At 35.1% G+C, this 11,398-nt stretch overlaps 1 long non-coding RNA gene across 2 annotated transcripts; it reads left to right on the top strand.

The window, feature by feature from the left end:
• The first annotated feature begins 559 nt into the window (after positions 1-559).
• On the top strand, positions 560-5,200 carry LOC142164386 (uncharacterized). Of its 2 annotated transcripts, XR_012695162.1 has the most exons (5): positions 560-683; positions 1,161-1,349; positions 1,995-2,110; positions 4,531-4,708; positions 5,005-5,200. It is a non-coding gene; the product is annotated as an uncharacterized LOC142164386 (long non-coding RNA). The 2 variants fall into 2 exon arrangements; XR_012695161.1 differs by having other exon boundaries at positions 1,161-2,110.
• Positions 5,201-11,398: the final 6,198 nt, after the last annotated feature.

The raw sequence follows: 11,398 nt of genomic DNA on the forward strand, positions 1-11,398 counted from the left end.
ATCTGCTAAATTTTCATTTAATTTTATTCTGCTTCTTTGTCTATATATTGAAAGCAATGTACAAGCTAACAGATCTAAGAAAATATCACATCAGCTGTTTTTCTCCAGGTTTACTGAAGCATCTGAGAGATATTTTGTTACAACATGTGCGTCTCAAGGTGACGTAATAAATATGAGACTTGTTAATCATGATTTAAATAATTTTAAAGTCATATTAAAGTCATATTATGGCTATATATGATGTTTGGATAGAAAATATGAAGTTTGAGAAAAATCGGATTAAAGTTGCGGAAACACCGACTAAGGATTTGCCATGTAATAGAGCTTTTTGATAAATATATTTCGTGTGCTATATGAGGTCATTTTGGGACATATTATATATCAAATTGAATGTCTTGGAATTTAGTTTCCAATGCACTTAATCATTCGTTCATGCGACACCCGGATAAAAAGTTATAAGCGTTGGAAGAAAGGCCAATCAAAGGGTGCCAAGTATCACCTTTATGACTTTTAAAACAATTGGGATATTTGCATCCCATCTCGTCTCTTTCTCTAATTTTCCAGAGAGCTCGCCCAAACAACACCCCTAACTTTACTCTTAAGCTCTCTATAAGAGCTTCAAACAATATTATCATCCCGGGCACGGAATCAAGAAGCGATAACATTAAAACGATCTCTACGATGTAAGTATCGTTGTATCGCCTCTCTTTTTCTTTGTGGTTTGAGTTTTGGAAGGTACTTCATAGTTAAGAAAATATGTACTTTCTGTATTTAAGTGTTTAAATATCAAGGAAGGTTGATAAATTCATTTTCTAATAGTTAGAACTCATGGGACGGTGATCGGAAGCCGTGAGTTCGAGTTATTTCACTTGTAGTGGACTGTTTTGTGGGTTGTTTCATGTTGCCTTTGGGCTGTATATTTTTCTATTGTTTAATAGAGTTTTGGAGGATAAATTGTGTGAAGAAACACCACATAATGACGGAATAGTGGGCTGGTCGTTCATCGTTATATTATTTTAAGTTGTTTGACACTACTTTGGTTGTCGTTTTATGTATAAAGATATTAGGGTGTGTGGGCTGCTTTGTGGTATATTATGATGGAGATAAAGTTGAAAAATGATGCTCACATATTGTTATTATTGGGTTCTTGTTGTTGTTAGTATATGGTATTGGAGGAGGGCCTAGTTACAGGGGAGATGCTGCCCAAATTTACGTAAACGAACTACTAGTTTAAGTTGCGGACTTAGCATTTACTCAGCACTGATTTTGAATCTCCTTATGATATGGTTGATTGAATTGAGTTGTTTGAAGAATTTCTTGGAATTTATTAAGGACTCAACGGAGTTAAGGTATGTTAAGGCTATCCCTCCTTTCCTTTTGGCATGATCCGTACGATACAAACGAAACGAGCAAATACGCAACTTTCATAAATGACTCTATTCATAGAAAATTCTAGGGATGTCTATACTCTTGATTCCCCATGTGAATTATTATTATATCCTCTATTCATGGGTCTCAGAAAAATATGTATTTGATAAAGTTTGTCCGAAAGGCATATTGATTTTATGATATTCGAGAAATCTTATTAACGTATTTCTTATGCATTTCATGCATTTATACATGTACATTAACCCATGACCAGAAGGCGTTATATACGCGTATATTATATGTATATAGGATATGGGAAAAGGTTAAAGCGTTATATACGCATCACCACCTGATCAACTGGTATACGTTGATGATTTTGCCCACAGTGGCCGAGATGATATGATGGGATGCCCTCAGAGGCTTGATGATGTTATAAGCGCATATACCTAAGCATGGTATGACATTTATACGCACATACATGACATTATAAATTTTCATGATTCAAAGAGCTATTCGGAATTTCAGGTTGAGTTATTTACTCCATGTTTCTTTCATGTCTTTTATATACTAATGTCATGCCTTACATACTCGGTACTTTATTTGTACTGACATCCCTTTTTGCCTAGGGACACTGTGTTTCATGCTCGCAGGTCCCGATAGACAGGTTGAGAGTTCTCCTAGTAGACTATCAGCTCAGCAGGAGGTGTTTATGCACTCCACTTGCTCCGGAGTTGTCTATTTGGTCAGTATGATTTGAATATGTATTGTTTGGTATGGCAGGGCTATGTCCCGACCTTTATGATATTTATGTACTCTTAGAGGCTTGCAGACAGATGTCATATATACGGATACTGATATGGCCTTATAGGCCAGTACATAATATGTATAAGTCGGTATATCAAGTTGGGTCACCCTATATTGAGTATTTCCTGGTGTTTTATTTTACTTATCTAACGACAGCCTCTCCGGCTCAATTGCGTATGATAGTATGATACGAAAGATATGTTACGTTGGTACTCGGTTGAGTAAGGTGTCAGGTGCCCATCGTGGCTCATCGGTTTGGGTCTTGACATATTCACTAGAACACTTTTGATGAAAGATATATTTATAAACAATTATCATAATAATTAATATTTTAAATATTTTGCTTTGAACACATTATTTTCTTTTTTCATTATGCAACACCTTTAACAGTTGAAGATATTATGTAACGGCCTGACCAATCGTTTTGAGCTCTAGTGCGTCGTTCGGCGATTTGAGACCGTGAGTAGATTCACTTCATATTTTATGACTTGTACGTGTGGTCGGAATTGAATTTCGATAAGCTCGGAGTTGATTCGGATGGAAAATTCTCATTTCGGAAGCTTAAAAGTTAGAAGAGTTCACTAAGGTTTGACTATTGAGTAAACGATATCGGAATCAGGATTTGAAAGTTTCAATAGGTTCGTATGATGATTTCGGACTTGGACGTATGTTCGGGTGTATCGGACAAGAGCATTTCGGCGCTTGTTGTGGAAAGTTGGCATTTGAAGGTTTTAGAATTTCATAAGTTTGGTTTGAAGTGGATTATGATATTATCGATGTCCGTTTTGGGTTCAGAGCTTTGGAATAGGTTCGTGTCGTGATTTATAACTTGTGCGTAAAGTTTGGCGTCAATCCGGGATGTTTAAGTATGATTCAGACACATTCGGCAAAGTTTGAATGTTTGAAATATTAAGAAAAGGTTTCGATCGTCGCTTCATAATTTTTATATTATTTGGCATGATTTGAGGCTTCGACTAAGTCTGTATTGTGCTTTGAAACTTTTTGGTATGTTTGGATGGGGTCCCGGGGGGCCGGGCACGAATCAGACTGGAATCGGATCGAATTTTAGACTTAAAGGATTTCTGAACCTTAAGGCTTCTGATGTAATCGCACCTGCGAGACTTTGGCCGCAGGTGCGAGCCCCCAGGTGCGGCGTTGTAGTCGTAGAAACGACATTTAGACTAGAGCTAGGATGGCCGCAGATGCGAGGATATTTTCACATCTACGAGCCCGCAGATGTGAAGAATGCTCCATAGAAGCAGAATCTGAGCTAAGCAGCTAGGGTCGCAGAAGTAGAAGGTCTCCACATGTGCGAGTGCGTAGGAGCGAGGGTTGGACCGCAGAAGCGATCATACAAGAGCGAAATTTGGTCCTCAAAAGTGGATTTGCCTGGGCTTGGAGAGAACCGTACCTGCGATGGATTTTTCCGCAGGTGCGGCTGATGGACTGCTGGTGCGAAAGTTGTTGGGCATAATGCCTGATTTAAGTACATGGGTTAGACTCATTTCACCTCATTAGAGCCGGCCTTAGGGGTCATTTTGGAGTGCCATTCTATTCATCATTCGTGAGGTAAGTGATTCCTACCGTTATGAGTTACATACATGGAATATATGTGGATTTAAACATAAAAAATTTTGGAACTTTTTGGAATTTTAAGAGAAAATCTAGAAATTGGTATTTTTGAATTTTGACCACGATTTTGGAAATGGTATTAGGAATAAATTAAATATTTGAGTTCGTAATATTATGGGTAATGGTTATCTTCGAAATTTTTTGGAATCTAGGCATGTGGGCCCGAGGGTTAACTTTATTGACTTTTCGAGCGGAGTTGAGAATTGTTGTAAATTAATTAAGTATGATGTTGGAGTATATTTTTATTGGTTTTTCATGATTGTTTGACTAGTTTAGATCAATGGGCTTTTGGTTTGAGGTGTTAGAGAGGTGTTTGAGCCGGATATGGAACTTCGGAGTGAGGTAAGTCTCATGTCTAATCTCGTGAGAGGGAAACTACCTTCTAGATGATGTAATTGTTATGTGCTATTAGTTGTGGGTGCTACGTACGTATGAGGTGACGATAGTCCGTACGTAGCTAAATCATGTTTATGTTCGGGTAGACTTAGAACTTTATCGTATAATATTTGAATTATCTGAACTCATTCTGTGGCTTAATTAATTGAATTTTATAATTGAAATTGATTTAGAACTCTATATATATATATATATTAGGCCGAGCCTTATCACCTTGAGTTGTTGGCAAGTTACTTGAAAAATGGTAAAGGTTATATTCACTTTGTGCTCATGTAATGAATTGTAAGCATGTGTCTCGTAATTCGATAATTTTCTTCCTTTCTTGTGCAGCGGGCCGAACGCCTCGGCAGTTTAATAGATGCATCTATGGTTCGTGACGCTCGACCCTCGACAGTATACACATTAGTCAAGATCGGGCCGTACGATCTCGTCATAATCGTGCGTTATATCGCTAGCAGTCCAAATATTCACGAGATTATACTCCCACTGATACCTGGCATTTTATATGGTATTCCTCATTCCTTTGATATTGGCACTTGATATTTTTCCAAGCTGTTGAGATAGGATACGAAATTGAGAAGTTTATATCGTTAAAAGAATTTTGAAAAATTATGTTGGTTACCGTTTTATCGCATTATTATGTGGTGCTTCATAACTGCTTGTGATTTATCATATTGCTTTACTGGACGTCTAGTGAGTGTCGATGTCGACCCCTCGTCACTACTTCTCTGGGGTTAGGCTAGATACTTACTGAGTACGCGTTGATTTACGTACTCATGCTGCACTTCTGTACTAAATGTGCAGGATCTGACAGGTTCATTTGATGGCCATCTGGCGCATAGGCACAATTATTGAGGAGACTTTATGGTGAGCTGCATTCCAGGCTACGTATCGCAGCCCACAGAATCTCCGGCGTACTATTTATTTTGTCTTGTCTTATTTACATTCCAAACTGATGTTTTATTATTATTGTACTCGTTAGTAAATGATCATGCACTTGTGGCACCGGGTTTTGGGGATATTCTAGTTGATGCTTACAGATTCGCATATTATTATCACCTTTTATTTTTATGCAATACTAATTATGTATGTACCCGTGATTTTAAAAGCATAAATTTCCTTAATAAAATTTATGATTTCGAAAGTAATAAAATGAACAATTAACGTGATAGTTCACTGTTGGCTTGCCTAGCGACGACGTTGGGTTCCATCACTCCCTACAGTGTTGTGTCGTGACATATTGCACTAGAACAAGTTGGTAATTACTAATGTATTTTATAATACACGATCCATCCAAATGAGCAATTCGATAAAAGTAAGGTATATTAGCATGAAGACATGTCAAATGGCAAGCATAAGAAAAATGAGGTAGAGAGCACTGGCTCAATCTTTTTTCGAGTATAAAAACACAAGCAAACTTTTATGTCGCTATCATATGATTCGTTTTGCATATATTTTATCATGCAAGAAGTCATAACAGTACTCATTCAGCGAAGAGTGTGAGAAATTATATATGACCAACAGACAACCATGAAATTGTTATGCCTCGTGAAAGATATTAAGTCTATTTCATTGGACTATGTATTCAATCAATGATAATGGTATCTTGTGGCCTACTTTACATGGCTTATACTATATTTGACTGCTGCAAGATTTGTATAAATACTATTGATAAATGATGCCAGTACAAAACCAAAATACAAGATATGAAGGTTGACAGTAAAATTGTATAATAGTGACCAAATAAAGACTTATATATATAAGGCCAAAATACAAGAGCTAAAGCACAAGTTGTCTTTGAAGCCAATATAAGAACTAAACCAAAGGCTAATCATGTAGCCACCAATACAATATCAAAATAAAGTTTTTGTTCAAGAAGTCATTACATGTCCAAAAACTTAAACTAAATAAGTACCTAAACTATATTAAACAATGAAGTCGCTTGGTTCCACTACTTTGGCATGACAAAAAAGATGAGGATGTGCCTTCTGGACTTCCAGTCTTTGTATTTCTTGATGCACTCATTCGCTGGAGTTGGTTAGTTATCACTGCTTGTATGCCTTTCCATTTTAGACTGGGCGACTTAAATCCAATATCTATATTGGTTTCAGTTGTATTCTTCAGAGGTCTCCCATATGATATCATTCTTTTAGATGGATTACCTGTATGAAAAAAATATCACATATTAGTCTATGTATTTGGCCAAATATAAAAGATATTAAAATAACATTTGCTTACATTCAGAACTATTGTTTCACACATAGTGTTTGTATATATCCCAAATCATGTATGTCTTGGCCTCTTTTGTCCAATGTTAGAAGATGTGCCTTCTTGACTGGTTGCAGATCCTCTTCCTCTACAAGAAGCATTAGCAGCTGTTTGGAATGCTCCATTTCTTAAGCCAATACCTTTCCATCTTTCTCTTTACCTACTACACCAATTGATTGTGCTTGATTACATCTAGTGACAATAGTTGTATCATCACAAATTGAAGATGGAGCATTATGTTGAATGTGTCTTGGCTGAGTTGGCTAACTTGAATGTCCCATAACAGGTTACAATTGTAACACCAAATAAAAGATTGAGTATTAAATTATAAAATACTATGAAACTTAATTGAACAATATATTACCTTTGTTTTGCAAGGTCTTTTGTTGTGCCCTACTTTATGACATTTTGAACATGTCATCTTCACCCCCTTCTTGGACAGTTTGCCATACTTCTTTTTGGGCTCATACTTTACCCTTCTCTTACATCTTTTTGGTTTATCTGGCATTGGTTTTGGCTCTGGAGGCACAATAACTGGATTATTAGATTCTGGCCACACGCTCATATTGGATATGGGTTGAAGAAAATACTTGTAAGCCCTTAGGAATGTTTCTTTTCTATACTAGAATTCAACATATTGTTCTGGATCTTGTTCTAGGTGATAGTGTGAACAAACAACATGTTGGCATGGTATTCCTCTCAACATCCATGATCTACAAGTGCAATTCTTTGCCACCAGATTAACAATAAACCTCTTATCACCTTCTTCAATCTCAAAATTATCATGTCCATTAAATATTACTTTAAATCTCCTATATAATTCATTGTTCTCCTCTAAAAGCATCATTGCCATTGGTGAAATATCACTTATTCAAGTCTCAACAAAGTTTATCATGTCACTATTCCTATTCAGTATTTTGTGTATAATTTCCTCCAACATTATTATAATTGACTTATGTCTAGGTCCAATTATCCAAGAGTTAAAAGTTTCACATATATTGTTCTCAACAATATCACATTTAGAAAACTCAGTAAAGCAAACCTTGCCCCAATATTCTTTATTGTACTTCAATAAATTTTCACATAGTTTAGGACCACCGAGTAAACTCAAAACATGTAGCTCTTTCCTGAACTTTACCTCATATGTTGATTTGGCACATCTTCATAATTGGTTTCTTCTTTCTTCACCTCTCCAGTTTTGAGTCCAGTTTGACCAAATATGTCTTGCACACATTCTGTGTTCAACAAATGGTAGTAACTCTGCTATTGTTGGGATAATCCCCTGCAATAAAAAAGTAAAAATAGATCTAAAAATTAATGAACTAGGAATAAATGAAGTAAAACAACAATTTGAAATAGAAATACATCATTTTTTGCATGTTTGACATAAATGTTAATCCAATTCCATCTCCTAGGTCCAAATTTGATTTCAGCATGTTGATGAACCATGTCCAAGAATGCTTGGTCTCTTGGTTAACCACAACCCATGCTATGGGAAATATATGTTGTTTTTATTCTTTTCAATTGCCACCAATAATTTACCTTTGCATGCTCCTTTTAAAATCAACAATCAAATCTAATAATTTTCCTACACCCTTCTACCCGATCCTTCTTCAAAGCATCAAAACAAATGTAAAAATATACAAATGGATTTTTTTTCAAGTACAATATTTGTATTCGTTCTGATCCAGGAAGTGCTCTCGGGATTAGTTTCCTTTATAATGTTAGCATAATCACACAACCTTACAAATTCCATCTTCCAGTCCCCCGTGAACTCTTTTACTATCCTACACTTAGCCCTATAACAAATAATTATCCCAACATACAAATCAATCTTGTCTCTTATATGATCTTGTAACTTCCACAGTTTTATACCAGGTGTGGATATAATTTTTCTATAAATTTGTGTGCAATATATTTAGATGTGCTCAACCTATTCTTGGTGTACTTATTGTATTTGTGTTGTGGATGGTACCTCTTTATAATAAAGTCACTAGAATCTCTGTCTTTGCTTGCATACGGTATCCATTCGCATATACCACTTTTGCACTTCACAAACACTCTATGGCTCTCATTTGGTTTTAACTTCAGCTGCACCTTGTACTCAATAATATAATTGGTTACTGCCTTCCTAAACTCACACGCAGTTTCAAATACCATCCCAAGTTCAAAAATAATAATTTCACAGTTAGGATCATGTCTAACCTTTTTGCTTCTTCTTCTTCTAGATGGTAAATCAACACCCCTTTCATCTTCAACGTCTCTTCTGAATCATCATTTCCTAAGTCTGAAATACCAAGATAATCCTCATCCCCACCTAAGTTCCCCTCTCTTATTTTTGCCAATATCCTCAAACCCTTTATCTAGTCCAGCTTCTCCTATTGGCACTTTATGTGTTGTAGTAGGTTTTTTTCTATTTCTTTTTTGCTGTTTTTACTCCTTCTTTCATTTCTTAATTTTCTTAGCTCTTTATCAACCCCACTATCATCTACATCAGGTATGCCATCCAATTCTGAATCAGTACTATCCAGATCTGATAGAAGATCAAGATCTATTGTATCTTCAATCCCATCTAAGTCTTCAGCGAGTACAACATCTTCTAATATCAAGTCTTCTATAGTTGGTGCCTCTTCAACCACACTTAGGTTATCTTCATTAGGTACTTTTGTATTTATATTATTTGACTCAACATGTGTTTTCCTAGACCTAATAATTAAAATGTTGTCTTCAATATTTCAATTATATTTGTCCTACTAGTAGGACCACATGGGACCACCCCTTCCACTATAACATGCTCAATAAATAAGTCCAAATACTATTACGGTTTAAGAGGAGAGACAATATTATAAAGCCGAATGTCATTTTCCAATAAAATAAAGTCTCTGGTCTCTTGGTTCAAAACATATAAACCAACAACAATATTGTACCCAAGATCTTTAAAATAAAACTGCAATTCAACCAAGGAAAATTGATCTTTATCAATACTATAGATTCTCACGTCTCTCTCACCTATGTATTTTGGCTTGACATCGTTAGTAAAAATACCACCATGGTAAAATCGGGCTTGAATATATTCCCCTGACATGACAAAGATTTACACTACAAAATAAAATAAAAAACAAAAAGCCCAGCTAGGAATATTCTCTCAATCGGACAAGAAAAAAAAACCCTAGCTTTTTAGGGAAAATTTCAAATTCACCACTATAACTAGAGGCGGATCTAGGAATTGAAGTGTATGGATTTCTACTACAATTTTAAGTCAATATATTACAATAACCGAATTAAGGAACGAGTATCAATATCCAACATATATTTAGAAAATAACAAAACACTTAAAGACAACATATGAATATAAACATTGTCATTACACTTGTACTCGACAACTTGTCTTATTTTGAAAATGATCAATGATCGCATCATTAGGTACACTTTCAAATACTTCATCATATATATAACAAACTAAACAATCATTAAAAAATTCATCACCAATTCTGCTTCGCAAGTCATTTTTAACGTATTTCAACGAAGAAAAAACTCTTTCTACAGTTGCAGTAGCGACATGCAATATCAAGCTTAACTTCATAAGCAAATAAACAAGTCTCAAAGTCATGTGCAAATTTGTTTAACCAATATCTCTGAAAGATCTCCAAGTCTTTTCAAGTTAGATAATTCATTGCCACCTCTCGCACATGGTCAATATAGATGTCAAGCTCAAAACTAAGATCCTCAAGCATAGAATTAATGAACTCGTTCGGATAAGTGTGTAGCAAGTTTCATAATCTTGTCTTTATCATAATTTACAAAATAATTATCTGAACTCAAACTAGCTATACCAAGAAGGATATTAGTGTTCACTTCATTGAAACGATTGTTAAACTCTGAAATTTGCAAATCAATAATAGCATAGAAAATCTCTACACGCAAATGATAAGAATATGTAATACTTGATTTCTTACGCTTTGACTTTCCACGAACATAATTCATATCCATTTCGGGGATCACAATACCATGCTTGACACAAAATAAAGAGACGTCTTCTATCAAAGAATTCTATCTAGAATCTCTCATATCTTGCAATTGTCTCTTCGCGAAACCAACAAGCTTCATTGCACTTACAATATCTTGATCTTTTTTTTTGCAAAGCCATATTTAAATCATATGTAAGTGCCAATACTTTCAACATTAAATGTAATATATACACAAAGTCATATGATCTTATGTCATCCACTAGACTTTTTGCCATTGATCTCTCATGATAATTTGAACCCTCAATTGCAAGAACTCCAAATACATGAACAATTGATGAGAATAAACTAATAAAATTACGCACTGTCTTAAGATGAGAACCCCACCGAGTATCACCTGCCCTTTGAAGTCCAAGTTCTTGATTTAAACCGCTTCCTGTATGAACTTCACCAAGCACTAGTAGTTCCTCTATTTTTTCTGCTTGATCATCTCGAAGCATCTCATTATACTTAAAAGAACCCCCAATAATATTTAAAACATTTGTAAGAATATCAAAAAATTGTTCAGCCTCATAATTTTTTTTGCAACAGCTACAAAAGTCAATTGCAATTGATGAGCAAAACAACATATGTAATATGCTGAAAGAGTATCATTGATAATCAAAGTTGTAAGACCATTAATTTCTCCCTTCATGTTACTAGCTCCATTATAACCTTGTCCTCGTATTTGATACTTACTCAATGAATGTTCCAAAAGCAAAGAATAAATTGCTTCTTTTAATGATTTTGCAGATGTATCTTTAACATGAACAATGCTAAGGAATCGCTCAATAAATTTACCTATATATTACACATCAATCGCGTTTTACATACACTCTCCTAAATTTTAAGACCGGATATAAGGTCTGTGTTTAATTGGCACACATCCACTTAGAGGGAAATAGATAATACAAATTTATATAACT

Source organism: Nicotiana tabacum, chromosome 9 (assembly GCF_000715075.1).
Source record: "Nicotiana tabacum cultivar K326 chromosome 9, ASM71507v2, whole genome shotgun sequence".
NCBI lineage: Eukaryota > Viridiplantae > Streptophyta > Magnoliopsida > Solanales > Solanaceae > Nicotiana > Nicotiana tabacum.